At 38.3% G+C, this 19,129-nt stretch overlaps 1 protein-coding gene and 1 non-coding gene across 4 annotated transcripts in view; one reads left to right on the top strand and one right to left on the bottom strand.

The window, feature by feature from the left end:
• Window positions 1-19,129, top strand: part of AGO3 (argonaute RISC catalytic component 3) — a 135,093-nt gene that overhangs the window by 9,875 nt on the left and 106,089 nt on the right. The window lies entirely within an intron of this gene.
• TRNAD-AUC lies at window positions 17,517-17,589 on the bottom strand. Its single transcript has one exon. It is a non-coding gene; the product is annotated as a tRNA-Asp (tRNA).

The following is a 19,129-nucleotide window of genomic DNA, read 5'->3' as shown; positions in this document are numbered from 1 at the left end:
AAGCAAGTATACTCCAGTAAAATTTTTTAAAAAAGAAAGAAAAGAGGGCTGCCTTGTCATGTTACGTAGTTGAAAGTCAATAAATAATTATATGAATCTGAAAAAATAAAGTAACATGTTTTTGCTTATAATACTTAAAACTAGGATTTTAACTAATTTATGTGTAGTTTTGTTTTGTTTTAATGGATTGGGAGAAAAAGACAAGTGATCTGTTTTCAGGAAGGTAAAACTAAAAAGATAATTTATTTAAGAAAAGTATTCTTTCCAAACCTGTTTAGTCTTGGTTTGTTGGGATGAACAGCATTCACCAGACATTCCTGCTTCTCATTCAGTTGTCTGGGATACTCAATAGACCCTCATTCTTGGCTCATTAACAAAACAGATGTGAGAAAGAATATTGTGTGGTGTTTCAACCATAGTGGTTATGCTGTTAGGATACATGAACAGCCTTTCTGTGTTTGGAGGTTCTGTAGTTTTCTGCCATTATCTGTGTTTTTAATATTAATGACTTTCGTTGGCTACCCAATTGCTTTAAAAAAAAAAAAGACTGTTGAGAGTTAGCAAAATCTTGTCACACAACTGATGCTTTCTCTTATGTCTTAAATGTGGGCTCTTTGTGATTTGGTTGCAATAAAATATTATATACATTAATCTAGAATGTTAGTTTAATGAAATCATAGGGAAGAATTCTTTGTTTTATGTCAGCCAGTTTTTCCTACATTATTTCTAAATTATTGAGTTCTTGAGAAATCAGAATATATCTGTAGAATATAGACATGGGATATTTTTGTATTTTTCATTTTTGCAAGAAAATGTTCTCAACTGTAGGCTTACATAATGCTCCTTTTGAGTCATTACCAATATTTGATGTTTTAACTGATTTCTAAATCTAACAGCAGAAGTTCAGTAGTGTATCTCTCAATTTTAAAAAAGTTGAAGAATAGATTGCAAAATAGGCTTATATCTTAGCAATGAAGTCCTTTTGTTTGAAGAAACTTCTAGCTTCTGAATTGGGACTTGCTATCTATCTGTATATTTGACATAAAATTACTCAAATTTTTCTAAATTTTTGCTTGGGTGATAATAAGTTTTTCAAAAGTTATCCAAACTTTAATTATAAAATAAATCTCAAGGCATTTCCATAGTGCATGGACCGTTTGTTTTCTGAAGGGGTGGGGGAGAGGGGGGCGGCGTGGTAGGGGAATGTCTTTGAAAAAATGGTTCCCCATATGGCATCTGAGAAATTTAACCCTGAACAGTCTGAATGTTCTAGAGTGCTGATTTAGCTACAGTGAATACAATAAATGTAATCTGATATGAGTACACTGTGTTTGTACAGGTTCATTGAAAAAATAGGTAGAATTAGTAGATAGGAAGTTATTAAAATCTCATGCCTTGTGGATTTAACTAGTAAACAGACATTTAATTATGTCAAGTTTTGAAGTCAACACAATATATATATTTTTTCAAAACAAAAATAGAAAACTTTTCCTGATTATAAAAGTATATGTTTATTGTTTTTTTAAAAGCAAACAGTATAGGAAAATCTAGAATAGAAATGAAAATAATATGATCTTATAATCCAGAGAAAACCATTGTTAATTTTTTCTTGTATATTTTCTTATATGTCTATTCATCATCATATTAACAGTTTTTAACCTGCTTTTTCTACTCAGTTATGTATCATGGATATTTTTTCTTATCATTACTTATATCTATGTAGCAATATTAGTTTTACTAATGCATAGCATTTAATTTTTAAATTTGTATTTTTTTTTTTTTTTGCCATGCCATTTGGCTTATGGGTTCATAGTTCCTGGACCAGGGATTGAACCTTTGGCAGTAAAAGCACAGAGTCTTAACCAATGGACCACCAACGAATTCTAGCATTTAATTTTATATTATTAGTCAGTCTTAACTGATGGCATTTAGATTTTTTCCATTTTTTAAATAAAATTCTAACTGAAACTTTGGTAAGTATCCTAATATATAGATCTTTGTATGGTGGTCCATTGATTGCTTTAGGATAAATTCCTAGAAGTAGAATTGTTAAAATGAAGTATCCCATGAATATGGAAGTAAAAGTTCCCAGTGAAAATCCATAATTTGATAATAGGCTATAGTTGATTCTGATTTGTTAATTGCTTATTTTTATTTATTTTTGTTGTTGTTCATGCTTATTTTTCATCAGTCACATTTGCTGTAGGCTGTAATTTAGCTTTGGATTCACAAGTAGAACGTGTTAAATTCTTAGGTCAGTGAACACCACACACATATGCTTTGAAAATGTATAGTTTGAGGTTTATGTGGTTAGTTGTTATTTAGCCAATACTTGATATAGCTACCAGAAGAAAAGTTTGGGGTAGAAATTCCTGGTAGTGCTCTTTATTTCTATGTAATTACATTTTTAACTCTAGTGGACAATATATGTATTTGTTAAATAACTAAAATATGCTTCAGTGGAAGTTTAATTTATTGTATTGACAGAATTATTTCTTCCATTAATATACATTAACTTTTTTTTTTAATACTTTGAATTGATGGTTTTATAGTCAATAGAGTTCTCTTACATTGCTTATTCATGAAACAGAATTTTTATTTTTACCAGTTTGTATAAAAAGTATCAAGCAAAATAATGATAACAGAATAAAATTAACTGTGTAACATAGTGTAGAAAGCATGGGTTTTGGAGACAAATCCTGGCTCTCAAATTAACATAATAATGATGTGCCATTGCAGGTTCATCTATTGGAACAAATGTAACACGCTGATGTGGGGATATTGATAGTTGGGAAGGCTGTGCATAGGTGGGGGTAGGAGGCATATAGGCCATCTCTGCCTTCTGCTCAGTTTTACTGTGAACCCACAACTACTCTAAAAAATAAAATCTGTTAAAAGGAATTAACTGTGATTTTGGGTAGTACATTTAATCTTCCTTAACCTTAATTTCTTTATCTGTATAATGGCATAGTAAAGAGATTCAGTATGCAAAGGAAATAACATTCTTCACTTCCTAATTTGTAAGACATTTTACTATAGAAGATTGAGGGTGTATAGGCAGAACTGTAATAAACTCCCATATACCCATCACCCAAACCCAACATTCATCAACCCGTATCCAATCATGTCCATTCTACTTTCCTCTCTCCTGTATTTTTTGAAGTGTATTCTGGGCATAATATTTCATTTATAAATATCTGCTAAGTATATCTATAAGAGATATAGGGGACTTCCCTGGTGGCTCAGTGTTAAAGAATCTGCCTGCCAGTGCAGGGGACACAGGTTCAAATCCTCTTATGGGAAGATTCCACATGCTGCGGAGCAACTAAATCTGTGCTCCTCAGCTACTGAGCCCGTGCTCTAGAGCCCAAGACCTGCCACTGCTGAAATCTGCACTCCAAGAGCCCATGCTCTGCAACAAGAGAAGCCAACAAAATGAGAAACCTGTGCGCTGCAACTAAGAATAGCTTCTGCTCACCCAACTAGAGAAAGCCAGTACAAAGCAATGAAGACCCAACACGGCCAAAAATAAATAAATATATATATATATTTTTTTTAAAGAGAGAGATAGAGGGAACTTCCCCAGTGATTAAGATTCTGGGTTTCCACTGTTGGGGGCATGGGTTCAATACCTGGTTGGGGAACTAAGATCCCACAAGCTGTGAGATGCAGCCAAGAAATGAGAGATATGTACTCTTTAAATAAGCCACAGTACCATTCTTACAGCAGAATAGTAACAGCGCAATCATTTATATCAAATATCTAGTCAGTGTTCAGTTTCAGCTTGTCTCAGATATTATACTTTATTTTCTTAACAGTTTGCTTTTTAAAAATATATTTCATTTTTGAATCAGGATCCAAATAAATTCCCCACATTGTAAATGATTGTTACATGTTTTAAGTATCTCTTAATTTGTAAGGTTTCTACCCTTTCCCCCTTTACAATGTATAGATTGTGCTTTTAGACTTACTCACAGTCTTGATTTGGCTAGTTCTGTCTTCATGGTATAATTTAACATGTTTCTCCAAGTTTACTGTAAACTTTTGTTGTTGTTCAGTCGCTAAGTCGAGTCCAACTCTTTGTGGCAGCACGCCAGACTCCCCTGTCCTTCACTATCTCCCAGAGTTTGCTCAAACTCATGTCCATTGAATCAATGATGCCACCCAATCATCTCATCCTCTGTTGCTCCCTTCTTCTCCTGCCCTCAGTCTTTCCCAGCATCAGGGTCTTTTCGAATGAGTCAGCTTTTCGCATCAGGTGGCCAAAGTATTGGAGCTTCAGCTTCAGCATCAGTTCTTCCGATGAGTATTCAGGGTTGATTTCCTTTAGGATTGACTGGTTTGATTTCCTTGCTATCCAAGGGACTCTCAAGAGTCTGCTCTAGCACCACAGTTCAAAAGCATCAATTCTTTGACATTCACCCTTCTTTTTGGTCCACCTCTCACATCCATACATGACTACTGGAAAAGCCATAGCTTTGACTATACGGACCTTTGTTGGCAAAGTGATGTGTCTGCTTTTTAAAATGCTGTCTAGGTTTGTCATAGCTTTTCTTCCAGAGGGTAAGCATCTTTCAGTTTTGTGGCCGTAGTCACTGTCCACAGTGATTCTGGAGCCCCCCCAAAATAAAATCTGCCACTGTTTCCATTGTTTCCCCATTATTTGCCATAAAGTGATGGGACCAGATGCCGTGATCTTCGTTTTGAAATGTTCACTTTTAAGCCGGTTTTTTTGCTCTCCTCTTCCACCTTCATCAAGAGGCTCTTTAGTTCCTCTTTGATTTCTGTCATAGGGTGGTGTCATCTGCATATCTGAGATTATTGATATTTCTCCCCGGCAGTCTTGATTCCGGCTTGTGATTCATCTAGCCCGACATTTCGCATGATGTACTCTGCATTTAAGTTAAATAAGCAGGGTGACAGTATACAGCCTTGACGTACTCCTTTCTCAATTTTGAACCAGGACCTAAAAGCTTGATCAGATTCAGGGCATTCTTTTTTCTCTTTCTTTCTTTCTGTCCATGCCTTGTGGCATATGAGATCTTAGTTCCTTGACCAGGGATTGAACCTCCACACAGTGGAATGGGAAATCTTAAACACTGGACCACCAGGGAAGTACCCCCAGAGCATTCTTTTTGAACTTCACAAAGAGTCAGGTTTTTGTTCCCAACCCTTTGCTAAAATTGCTCTTATCAAAGTCAGCAAATTACTCGTTAAGTCCAGTGAAAGTCACTCAGTTGTGTCTGACTCTTTGAAACCACATGGACTGTAACCTGCCAGGCTCCTCTGTCCGTAGAATTTTCTAGGCCAGAATACTGAAGTGGGTAGCTGTCTCCCCTTAACTTCTCCAGGGGATCTTCCCAACCGAGGGATCGAACCCAGGTCTCCTGCATTGCAGGTGGATTCTTTACCATCTGAGCCACCAGGGAAGCCAGTTAAATCCACTAGTCAGTTCCCAAATCTTAATTTTGTCTCTTCAACCATATTTTATTACATTGCTTCCTTCTCGAAACACTGCTATTCCACTTGTCTTCCTGGCTACCACATTCTCTAGGTCCTTCTCCAACCTTATTGGCTATCACTTTTCTTCTTCCTTTGCTGTTTCATCTTCATCTCCCAGTCTCTAAACATTGGGAGTTTCTCAGGATTTATTAATATTCTTCTGTATCCTGCCACAGTTCGGGTGATCGCCTCTGGTTCAGTGGTTTCAAAAGCCACTAATATGCCAAGGACTGTCATATCTACATCTCCAGCCTATACCTCTTAAAGTGTCCTAAAAATCCTCTTGATTTCTTCTCAAAACTTTCTATTATTCCTGAGTTTTTCCTATCAGTATGTGACATTTCAAATTCTTTTAGTTGCTTAGACCAAAAAGCTTTTAGAGCTCTTTTCTTTCATACCCCACACCTAATCCATTAGCAGTTCCCACTAGGTCTCTTGTCTAAATATTTTCCACATTGACATCATTCCCATAGCTGCTACCACTGCTGCCCTAGCCAACATTATCTTTTGCCTGGAAAGTTGACTGGCCTACTAACTGGTCTCTTTGCTTGTGCTTTTATGTGTAATTTTTCAGACAGCAGTTAGAGTGATTGTTTAGAAAAGTTTAAGTCAGATCATAATGCTTCTAGATTCAGAACCCATTGTTGATTTCTCATATATTATAATCAGATCCAAAGACCTCATCATGGCTTGCAAATCCCGTGTGATCTGATCTCCCGTTATCTTTCTGACCTCATCTCCTACTATTCTCTCTTGTTCACTTTGCTCCAGGCAGAATGGTCTCTTTGCTGTTCATTGACTACCAGGCAAGCTTTTTGCTTTATACTTGATTTTTCCTTTGCCTGGACTACTCTTTCAGCTATCTATAATACATGACTTTTTATCTCACTTCTGTTTTCTACCTCAGTTCAGTTCAGTCTCACAGTCATGTCCAACTCTTTGCAACCCCATTGACTGCAGCACACCAGGCCTCCCTATCCATCACGAACTTCCAGAGCTTGCTCAAACTCATGTCCATTGAGTCAGTGATGTCATCCAACCATCTCATTCTCTGTCACCCCCTTCTCCTCCTGCCTTCCATCTTTCCCAGCATCAAGGTCTTTTCCAGTGAGTCAGTTCTTTGCATCAGGTGACCAAAGTATTGGAGCTTCAGCTTCAGCATTAGTCCTTCCAATAAATATTCAGAACTGATTTCCTTGAGGATTGACTGGTTTGATCTCCTTGCAGTCTAAGGGACTCTCAAGAGTCTTTTCAACACTACAGTTCTGAAGCATCAGTTCTTCAGCACTGAGCTTCTTTGTAGTTCAACTCTCACATCCATACATGACTACTGGAAAAACCATAGCTTTGACTAGACAGACCTTTGTTGGTAAAGTAATATCTCTGCTTTTTAATACGCTGTCTCGGTTTGTCATAGCTTTTCTTCCAAGGATCAAGCGTTTTTTTAATTTCATGGCTGCAGTCACCATTTGCAGTGATTTTGGAGCCCAAGAAAATAAAGTCTGTCACTGTTTCCATTGTTTTCCCATCTATTTGCCATGAAGTGATGGGACCAGATGCCATGATCTTAGTTTTTTGAATGTTGAATTTTAAGCTAGCTTTTTCACTCTCCTCTTTCACTTTAATCAAGGGCCTCTTTAGTTCGTTTTTGCTTTCTGCCCTAAGAGTGGTGTCATCTGCATATCTGAGGTTATTGGTATTTCTCCCGGCAGTCTTGATTCTGGCTTGTGCTTCATCCACCCCAGCATTTGGCATAATGTACTCTGCATATAAGTTAAATAAGCAGGGTGGCAGTATACAGCCTTTATGTACTCCTTTCCCAATTTTGAACCAGTCTGTTGTTCCATGTCTGGTTCTAACTGTTGCTTCTTGCCCTGCATACAGGTTTCTCAGGAGGCAGGTCAGGTGGTCTGGTATTCCCATCGCTTGAAGAATTTTCCATAGTTTGTTGTGATCCACACAGTCAAAGCCTTTAGTGTAGTCAATGAAACAGAAATAGATGTTTTCTGGAATTCTCTTGCTTTTTTTTAATGATCCAGTGGATGTTAGCAGTTTGATCTCTGATTCCTCTGCCTTTTCTAAATCCGGCTTGATCATCTGGAAGTTCACAGTTCACGTACTGTTGAAGCCTGGCATGGAAAATTTTGAGCATTACTTTATTAGCATGTGAGATGAGTGCAATTGTGCAGTAGTTTGAGCATTCTTTTGCATTACCTTTCTTTGGGATTGGAATGAAAACTGACCTTTTCCAGTCCTGTGGCCACTGCTGAGTTTTCCAAATTTGCTGGCATATTGAGTGCAGCACTTTCACCGCATCATCTTTTAGGATTTGAAATAGCTCAACTGGAATTCCATCACCTCCACTAGCTTTGTTCATAGTGATGCTTCCTAAGGCCTACCTGACTTTGCATTCCAGGATGTCTGGCTCTCGGTGAGTGATCACATCATCCTGCTTATCTAGGTCAGTTCTTCTGTGTATTCTTGCCACCTCTTCTTAATATCTTCTGCTTCTGTTAGGTCCATACCATTTCTGTCCTTTATTGTGCCCATCTTTGCATGAAATGTTCCCTTGGTATGTCTAATTTTCTTGAAGAGATCTCTAGTCTTTTCTATTCTATTGTTTTCCTGTTTATTTGCATTGATCACTGAGGAACGCTTACTTATCTCTCCTTGCTATTCTTTGGAATTCTGCATTCAAATGGATATATGTTTCCTTTTCTTCTTTGCCTTTCTCTTCTCTTCATTTCTCAACTATTTGTAAGGCCTCCTCAGACAACCATTTTGCATTTCTTTTTCTTGGGGATGGTTTAGATCACCGCCTCCTGTACAGTGTTACAAACCTCCATCCATAGTTCTTCAGGCACGTTGTCTGTCAGATCTAATCCCTTGAATCTATTTGTTACTTCCACTGTATAATCATAAGGGATTTGATTTAGGTCATACCTGGATGGTAGTGGTTTTCCCTACTTTCTTCAATTTAAGTCTGAATTTGGCAATGAGTTCATGATCTGAGCCACAGTCAGCTCCTGGCCTTGTTTTTGCTGACTGTATAGAGCTTCTCCATCTGCGGCTGCAAAGAATATAATCAGTCTGATTTCGGTATTGACCAGGTTTTCTGCCTACTTGTCGCCTTTTCAAAGAGGACTTTTTTGACAGACCTAATATGGCTAGCTACCCCCTTCCACGCACATACTGTCTATCCCCTTAACCCATCTTATTTTGTATAGCTTCCATGGGCAGAGGAGCCTGGTGGGCTACAGTCCATGGGGCTGTGAAGAGTCGGACACAACTGAGCAATTGAGCACACACACTCATTTTTTATAGCAGTTATTATTACCTAACTGGCAAAAAAGAAATATAGTATAATATATCCTCCCCCCTGTAAAATCTTCATGAGGATCAGGTCTTTATCGTATTTATTAAAATTACTATTCACCTGAACAATGCCTGGCACTTAATATACAGTAAATATTTGTTGAACACATTTATGAGTCAGGAAATAAATGACTTGATGAATGATAGCCTTTCAGCAAATGTTAGTTTGTAGTGTAATGCTGATGAAAACTGCAGGCTCTGAAATCAGACTACTTATTTGCAAATCCTAGCTTTGCCATTTTCTTCCTGTGAACATGTTTTTTTAAAACATGTGCTCATTGTGCTTCAGTTTCCTCATTATAATATAGTACCTGATTCAAAAGTTATGTTGTAAGAAATCACCAAATGTATATCACATATATAATGCTCTGTGTATGTTTCTGTTATTATTGTTGTAATTTGGGGATATCCCCCATTATATTATGAACTACTTCAGTAAAGTAATTGTGACTTATTAATTCATGTATCTATAAGACCTTGAACATAATACTGGTTCAATAAATAGAATAGATAAATGACCTTTTATATTTCTGATTTTTAAAAAAAATTGTGGGTGCAATGAGTTTCATGAGAGAATAATGACTATAGAATAATAAAACATTTTAAAGCCTATCTTGATGGTTATCACATGTAAATAAAACAGCAGAAGGCAGGGTTTTTTTTTGTAACATATAAAAGATTTTCAAAAGTTGTAATGCCTAATGCTAGAGAGGGCATAGGAGAGAAAGAAATCTAGTGAAAGTAATGTGTTCATATGCCAGTTTGGCAGAATATACCAAGTCAGAAATATGTTTCTGTTCCTGTCCTTTGACCTGGTGGTAGGTCTGTTTGTGACATTTGTCTGAGGGAAAATTTCTGTATGCCAGTTTCCCTTTCTAGTTCCCCCAAATAAAACAGTAGGTGCTTGATGCAGAGAAATTTCCTTAGCATATTTATATGACATGTTTTAGGAGTTTATTAATATTTATTGAAGAATTACTGCTTTTTTTAATGACTTCTGTGCCTGGCACATCTAGAATATATAGATCATTTTATCTCATTTTTAAAATAAGGTAACTGAATGTACTGCAGCATTATAAAGGCCATATTTGCCAAAGTCCACAGCTAGTATCATAGTCAATGTGAAAAACTGAAAGCTTTTCTTCTACGATCAGGAACAAGACAAGAATGCCTATGTCAACACTTTTTTTCAACTTAGTGCTGGGGACTTACCTGATGGCACAGTGGATAAGAATCTGCCTGCCAGTGCAGGGCACATGGGTTCGATCCCTGGTCTAGGAAGATTCCACACGCTGCAGAGCATGTAAGCCCACATGCCACAACTACTGAAGCCCGCACACTCTAGGGCCCTTGAGCCGCAGCTCCTGAGCCTGTGTGCTGCAACTGCCAAAGCCGGTGTGGCTAGAGCCTGTGCTTTGCCACAAAAGAAGCCACCACAGTGAGGAGCCCACACACCATGAAAAGGAGCCTCTGCTCACTGCAAGTAAAGAAAACCCAAGCAAAGCAACAAAGACCCGGTGTAGCCACAAATAAATAAGTAAAAGAGAAAATTGACTTTTATACCTTTAAAAATAACAACAGTGCTGGACAACCTAGCCAAAACAATTAGGTAAGAAAAAGAGTAGAAAAGGCATTCTTACTGGACTGGAAGGAGTAAAACTGTATTTGCAGATGATGTGCTATTATATATAGAAAACTCTAAATTGTGAAAAACTGTTGGAAATAATAATTGAATTTAGTAGAGTTGCATGACACAAAATCAATATACAAAGCCTAGTATATTTCTATGTACTAACAACTATCAAAATGATAGGATTTTTAAAAATCCCATTTACAGTAGCATCAAAAACAATAAAATGCTTATGGAAAGATACTCTATGCTCATGGATTGGAAGAATTAATATTGTTTAAAAGTCCACACTATTCAGAGTTATCTACAGATTCAGTGCAGTCCGTATCAAAATTGCAATGGCAAAAAAATAAATCACAGGGCATTTTCTACAGAAATAGAAAAAGCAATACCACAGAAGACCCCCAATAGCTAAAACAATCTTGAGAAAGATGAGCAAAGCTGGAGGCATCACACTTGGTGATTTCAAACTATATTACAAAGCAATATAATAATACTGTGGTATTGGCATAAAAATAGGCATATAGATCAATGTGAGCCTAAAAATAAACCCATGCATATCTACTCAGTTTTTGACAAAGGAGCAAAAAGTACACAGCGGGGAAAGGATAGTCTGTACAACAAATGGTGTTGGGAAAACTGGATAGCCATATGCAAAAGAATGAAACTAGATCCTAGCTTATACCATATATAAACATTAAAATGGATCAAAGACTAACAGAATACCTGAAACCATAAAACTAGAAGTTTTACTCCATAACACCTAAGCTTCTTGAGATTGGTCTTGACAGTGATTTTTTTTTTAGCTTAATACCAAAAACCAAGTTAAAGCAACAAAAGCAAGAATAAGTGGGTAAGACTATATCAAAATAAGTCTCTGCTTAGCAAAGAAAATCATTAACAAAAGGAAACTTTATAGAATGAGAGAAAATATTTGCAAACCACGTATCTGATAAAGGGTTAATATCCAGTATATACAAGAAGCTCTTACAACTCAATAGCAGAAAATAACTTGATTGAAAAATGGGCAAAGGACTTGGAATAGACATTTTTCCAAAGAAGGCATGCAAATGACCAACCAGTACATAAAAGGTGCTCAGCATTACCAGTTATCATGGAAATGCGAATCAAAACCACAATGAGATATAACCTCATACCTGTTGGGGTGACATTTTATCAAAAAGACAAGATGATAAATGCCAGTGTGAGTGTGGAGAAAAGAGAACCCTTATACACTGTCGATGGTAACATAAACTGGTACAGCCACTATGGAAAACTGTATGGAGGTTCCTCAAGAAATTTAAACTAGAGCTACCATATGCTCCTTTACCAGCTGGGGAAGAGTAGGGGGAGGGATAAATTTGGAGTTTGGGATTGACACATACATGTCGCTATATTTAAAATAGCCAACAAGGACCTACTGTATAGCACAGGAAACTCTGCAATATTCTAAATGGGGAAAGAATTTAAGAAGTAATAGATGGATGTATATGTGTAGCTGAATCACTTTGCTGTGCATCTGAAACTAACAGAACGTTGCTGCTGCTGCTGCTGCTGCTAAGTCACTTCAGTAGTGTCCGACTCTGTGTGACCCCATAGATGGCAGCCCACCAGGCTCCGCTGTCCCTGGGATTCTCCAGGCAAGAACACTGGAGTGGGTTGCCATTTCCTCTAGAACATTGCTAATCAACTATATTCCAATATTAAGAGACAAAGAATAGAGCTGCCATGTGTCCCAGCAGTCCCACTTCTGAGTATATATCCAAAGGAAATGAAACCATTATCTTGAACCAATATCTGTACTTGACTGTTCATTGCAGCATTCACAGTAGCCAAGGTATGGAAACTATCTTAAATGTCCATCAGTGGATGAATTGAAACAAAATGTGATATGTGTGTACACACACACACAGTGGAATATTGTTCAACCTTTGAAAAAGAAGGAAATCCTGTTACTTCTGACCATGGATGAGCCTAGATGTCAATGAGCTAAGTATAATAAGACAAAGACAGATACTGCTTGGTAACACTCACATGTGGAGTCTTTAAAAAAAAAAATAGAAAAATGGTTGTCAGGGCATGAAGGAAATAGGGAAAGGTTGGTACAAGTGTACATACTTTAAGATGAATAAGATTGTACTGTGAGTAAGATCTGCAGATTAATGTATACCATAATGACTAGAATTCATTATACTGTGTTGTGTAATTGAAATTTGCTAAGAGTGTAGAACTTCAGTGTTTTAAATCCTCCCCTCCTTGCAAAAAGGTGAATATGTGAGGTGATGGATGTGTTAATTAACTTAGTAGGAAGAATCTGTTCACAGTGCACAGGTCTATCAAACTATCATGTTGTATGCCGTAAATATCATTTAGAAAATTAATAGGCAAGTGAGTCAGAAGTTGTGCCTTTTCCCTGATCGTTAGATCTGAAATTTGAACTCAGATCTGAGACCATACTTCAGTTGAAGTAATTTAATATATTACTCTCTTTATATGTTAAGAGTTTAGCCTACTGCCCTCCAGGCTTATCCATGCAAATAACAGAAATCAAACTGAAACTAATTAAAGCAAAAGGGGTTTATTGACTCATGGAATCTAAGGAAGGTTGAGTGGCAGTAGGAAGAACAGATTTGCAACTGAGCTCACATCTGGAGCAGTTGGAACTGGAAACTCATGGTATCAGACTACTACTCCATCTCTTATTTTGACTTCACTGTACATGTAGCTCTACTCTATGTAGTTTCCGTTTTATCCTACTGTTGATTGGCTTATTCTACACATCAGAACATTTGATCTCCAATGGCTGTTATATCTCACAGCCTTAGTCCCTGAGGAGGAAATGCCTGAAGGTTGTTTAAGTCCCAAGTTAAAAAAAAGTCCCAGGGGAAGGACTACTTATTAGTTTTTCTAGGTTCTGGTGTCTGTACCTGGACCAGTCAATTGTGGGGCAAGTTCATGTAAGAACATATCAACTGCAGGTAATCTTTAGTACTTGGGAAAGTGTACAGTATTTAAGAGAGTAGCCATGAGGTAGAGGAAAATGATGGTGTTGTGCTTGGCATACAGTCCTGTGAATATCCACTACAGTTGCTTGTTTCATTGTTTATAATAGTGAAAAATTGGAAGCAAGCTAAATATCCTGGAGTGAAGCTTGGTCAGTTGTAGTTCATCAACTTAATGGGTCATTAAATAGCTGTTAAAATTATGGTTATTAAGACCTTGGGCTTCCCTGATGGCTCAGTGGTAAAGAATCCGCCTGCCAATGTAAGAAACACAGGGTCAGTCCCTGAGTCAGGAAGATCCCCTGTAGAAGGAAATGGCACCCCACTCCAGTATCCTTGCCTGGGAAATCCTGAGGACAGAGGAGTCTGGCAGGCTATAGTCCATGGGGTCACAAAACAGTCAGACACAACTTAGTTACTACACAATAACATACGAAGATACGCTCATGATGCTACATTAAATGGGAACAGAATATAACATTTTATGTACAGGAGCCTGGTAGGCTGCAGTCCATGGGGTCGCGAAGAGTCGGACACGACTGAGCGACCTCACTTTCACTTTTCACTGTCATGCATTGGAGCAGGAAATGGCAACCCACTCCAGTGTTCTTGCCTGGAGAATCCCAGGGACGGGGGAGCCTGGCGGGCTGCCGTCTCTGGGGTCGCACAGAGTCGGACACAACTGAAGCGACTTAGCAGCTGCAGCAGCAGCATACAGTGTGTTTGCTACTGTGAAACTTGAAAATTCAGATTACTGAAACAAATTTACAAAGTAATATGACAGAGGATCGGGTTTCAAGCAGGAGACACAGGTTTGATCCCTGGGTCAGAAAGATCCCTGGAGAAGGAAATGGCAACCCATTGCAGTATTCTTGCCTGGGAAATCCCATGGGCAGAGGAACCTGGTGGGCTACAATCCATGGAGTCACAAAGAGTCAAACACAACTTAGAGACTAAACAACAACAGCATTGACAGAGGGTCACTGTGGTCCAAAGTCTGGTGCCTAACTTTGTAGATCCTGACCCTTTGTCTTTCCAGGCATCCAGAAACCATCATCACCATGAGGAACTGACTTATGCTAACCAGAATTCACAGGAAACTGATATATAAATCATAATGTTAAGTTAATCATTTGCAAAGAAAAATACTATTTCCAGAACATCAAGCAGATTCATACTGACTAGTCATGAGGCAGCAAACTTCTCTCCCTCCAGTGGCCTATATGGGTATCCAGACAATAATTAGAAGATTGGTCTGAAATTGTGGAATCACGAAAAGGGGCTTAATATGAGGCACTCGTAAGTATTAGGGATAGAAATATCACTCACTCACAAACTCTGTCCTCAGATCACTCAGTTTATATGAAAATACAGATGTTAAATAGCTATAGAATTTTTTCTGTATAGAGTAGGCAGGCTATTTTATTAGGTTCAGAACTCCCACTAAAGAAAACTAAAATATCTGAATGAAATAGAACAAAATGTCTTATTAAAAGCATGGAATAATTAAGAATAGATTGCTGAAAATCAGACATTCTGCATCACAACCACTAGTTGGGAGACTATTTGCCATTATGTTAAATGGGAGAAAGTATAATGTGTTAGATATTGGCCTAACCTCAACTGATTTCCCCAGAGAAATTGATGCTGGGAAGGATTGAAGGCAAAAGGAGAAGGGGGTGACAGAGGATGAGATGGTCAGATAGCATTACTAACTCAATGGACATGAGTTTGAGCAAACTCCAGGAGATAGTGGCCAACAGAGGAGCTGGTGTGCTGTAATCCATGGGGTCTCAAAGAGTTGGACACAACTTAGCAACTGAACAATAACAACTAACTTAAGTACATTAACACATCTGTACATTGATCAGAGTGTCATGTTAGGATGTAAAATGCTTAGGAACGTCTTTCCTGATCACGATAATTAATATGGTTGGTTATAAACAGTTGTTTTGTGAGTAGTACATGACAAATGGATGAGCTTTTTAAAAATTATCATTTTATTGCACTTTCCTTAAATTGAAATATAATTGATATATGTTAGTTTCAGATGTACAACATGATTCAGTATTTGTAAATATTACCTCCACAATAAGGAGGTAATAACATCTGTCAACATAGAAATTTTTTGTGATGAGAATGTTTAAGGTCTATTTTTTTTCTACTTTCAAGTATGCAGTACAGTATTATAAACTATAGTCATCGTGTTGTACATTACATCCCTAAGACTTACTTATTTTGTAACTGAAAGTTTGTACTTGTGATCCCCTTTGCTCATTTTGCCTGCTCCCATAGTGGTAAAGAGGGCTTCTCGGGTGGCGCTAGTGGTGAAGAGTCTGCCTGCTAGTGCATGAGAGGCAAGAGACTCGGATTCGATCCCTGTGTTGGGAAGATCCCCTTAAGTAGGAAATGGCAACCACTCCAGTATTCTTGCCTGGAATATTCCATGGACAGAGGAGTGGCAGGCTACGGTCCATGGGACTGCAAAGAGTCAGATGCACCTGAGCGACTGAGCACACACATGGTGATTAAGAATCTGCCTGTCAGTGTGTGAGAGGCAAGAGACTTGGGTTTGATTTCTTGGACAGGAAGATCCCCTGGAGAAGGGAATGGCAACCCACTCTGGTATTCCTGCCTTGAAAATTCCATGGATAGAGAAGCCTGACAGGCTGTGGTCTATGGGATCACAAAGAGTCGGACACAACTGAGCATGCGTGCACCTCTGGCAACCACCAGTTTCCTCTGTTATCTATGAGCTTGGGTTTTGTTTTTCTCTCTCTCTCTCTCTCTCAGATTCCACACACAGATGACGTCATGTGGCCTTTGTCTTTCTCTGTCTGATTTGTTTCACTTAGCATAATGTTTTCAAGGTCCACCCATGTTTCAGATGGCAAGCTTTCCCTTTTTATAACTAAATGATTTTCCATTTTGTGTATAGAGCACATTTTGTTTATCCATTCATCCAGTAGACACCTAGGTTGTTTCCACATCTTGACTGTTGTACGTAATACTGCAATGAACGTGAGAGTGGATATGTCTTTTTAGGTTAGTGTTTTCCTTTTCTTTAGATAAATATCCAGTTGTGGAATTGCTGGTGGTTCTTCCAGTTTTAATTTTTAAAGGAATCTTCATTCTGTTTTTCATGGTACATGTACCAGTTTACATTCCTACCGATAGTGCACAAGGGTTTCCTTTCTCCACAGTCTTGCCAACACTTGTTATTCCTTGTGTTTTGATAATAGCCATTCTAAGATGTGAGGTGATGTCTTATTGTGGTTTTGACTTGTATTTTCCTGGTGATTAATGATGTTGAGTGTCTTTTCATGTGCCTGTAATCCATCTGCATGTCTTCTTTGGGAAAAAATATCTATTCAGATCCTCTGCCCATTTTTTTAATTGGATTTTGTTTTTCCCTGTTGAGTTATATGAGTTCTTTATGTATTTTAAGTATTAACCCCTTATCAAACATGTGTTTTGCGAATGTATTTCTCAATCTATGGCTTGTATATTCATTCTCTTGTAGAACAGGTTTTTATTTTTAATGAAAACATCAATTTTTTATTTAATATGTTGTGCTTTTGGTATCTATGTGCTTCTCCTAAGAAGTCATCACCAATGAACACTGGGGTACAATACATTACCATATGTAAAATAGACAGCTAACGGGAAGTTGCTGTGTCACACAGGGAGCTCAGTGCCGTGCTCTGTGACAGCCTAGAGGGCTGGGATGGGATAGGGTGTGGGAGGGAAGTTCAAGTGGGAGGGGACATATGTATATATAAGTATACATATATATTCACATCGTTGTATGCCAGAGATCAACACAACATTGGAAAGCAGTTATCCTCCAATTAAAAATAAATAAATTTTTAAAAATCATCATCAAGGTCACTTATGTTTTGAACTAGGAGTTCAGTAGCTTTGCATTTTACGTTGAGGTTCACGAGCCATTTGAGTTTGTTTTGGTTGGGGTTTTTGACCATACTGTGTGTCTAGTGGGATCTTAGTTCCCTGACCAGGGATTGAACCTGGGCCCTCATCAGTGATAGTGTAGAGTCCTAACCACTGGACCACCAGGGAATACCCTGAGTTAGTTTTTGAAAAAAGTTTTAGATCTGTGTCCAGATTCTTTTCTTCTTTTTTTTCTTTGGCATGTGGATATCCATTTGTTTAACAGCACCATATTTTTAAAATGTTCTTTTTCCATTGAATTGCCTTTGCTCCTCTGTCAAACATGAGTTGACTGTGTGATTCAGTTTTGGGGCTATCAGTTCTGTTCCTCAGATCTATTTTTCTGTTTTTTAATGAAAACCACACTAAAGTAATGCTAAAAATTCTGCAAGCCAGGCTTCAGCAATACGTGAACCGTGAACTTCCAGATGTTCAAGCTGGTTTTAGAAAAGGCAGAGGAACCAGAGATCAAACTGCCAACATCCACTGGATCATCGAAAAAGCAAGAGAGTTCCAGAAAAACATCTATTTCCGCTTTATTGACTATGGCAAAGCCTTTGACTGTGTGGATCACAATAAACTGTGGAAAAGTCTTCAAGAAATGGGAATACCAGACCACCTGACCTGCCTCTTGAGAAACCTATATGCAGGCCAGGAAGCAACAGTTAGAACTGGACATGGAACAACAGACTGGTTTCAAATAGGAAAAGGAGTATGTCAAGGCTGTATATTATCACCCTGCTTATTTAACTTACATGCAGAGTACATCATGAGAAACGCTGGGCTGGAAGAAGCACAAGCTGGAATCAAGATTGCCGGGAGAAATATCAGTAACCTCAGATATGCAGATGACGCCACCCTTATGGCAGAAAGTGAAGAGGAACTCAAAAGCCTCTTGATGAAAGTGAAAGAGGAGAGTGAAAACGTTGGCTTAAAGCTCAACGTTCAGAAAACAAAGATCATGGCATCCAGTCCCATCACTTCATGGGAAACAGATGGGGAAACAGTGGGAACAGTGTCAGACTTGATTTTTCTGGGCTCCAAAATCACTGCAGATGGTGATTGCAGCCATGAAATTAAAAGACACTTACTCCTTGGAAGGAAAGTTATGACCAACGTAGATAGCATATTGAAAAGCAGAGACCTTACTTTGCCAACAGAGGTCTGTCTAGTCAAGGCTATGGTTTTTCCAGTGGTCATGTATGGATGTGAGAGTTGGACTGTGAAGAAGGCTGAGCACCAAAGAATTGATGCTTTTGAACTGGGGTGTTGGAGAAGATTCTTGAGAGTCCCTTGGACTGCAAGGAGATCCAACCAGTCCATTCTAAAGGAGATCAGTCCTGGGTGTTCTTTGGAAGGAATGATGCTAAAGCTGAAACTCCAGTACTTTGGCCACCTCATGTGAAGAGTTGACTCATTGGAAAAGACTCTGATGCTGGGAGGGATTGGGGGCAGGAGCAGAAGGGGACGACAGAGGATGAGATGGCTGGATGGCGTCACCGACTTGATGGACGTGAGTTTTGAGTGAACTCCGGGAGTTGGTGATGGACAGGGAGGCCTGGCGTGCTGCAATTCATGGGGTTGCAAGTTGGACATGACTGAGCGACTGAACTGACTGAACTGAACATTTCTATTATTGTAGTCTTATATATTAGCACCAAAAAAAAAA

This window comes from Bubalus bubalis, chromosome 6 (assembly GCF_019923935.1).
Source record: "Bubalus bubalis isolate 160015118507 breed Murrah chromosome 6, NDDB_SH_1, whole genome shotgun sequence".
NCBI lineage: Eukaryota > Metazoa > Chordata > Mammalia > Artiodactyla > Bovidae > Bubalus > Bubalus bubalis.
Note: the sequence above shows the minus strand (reverse complement) of the source record. Positions and strands in the feature narration are given on the sequence as shown.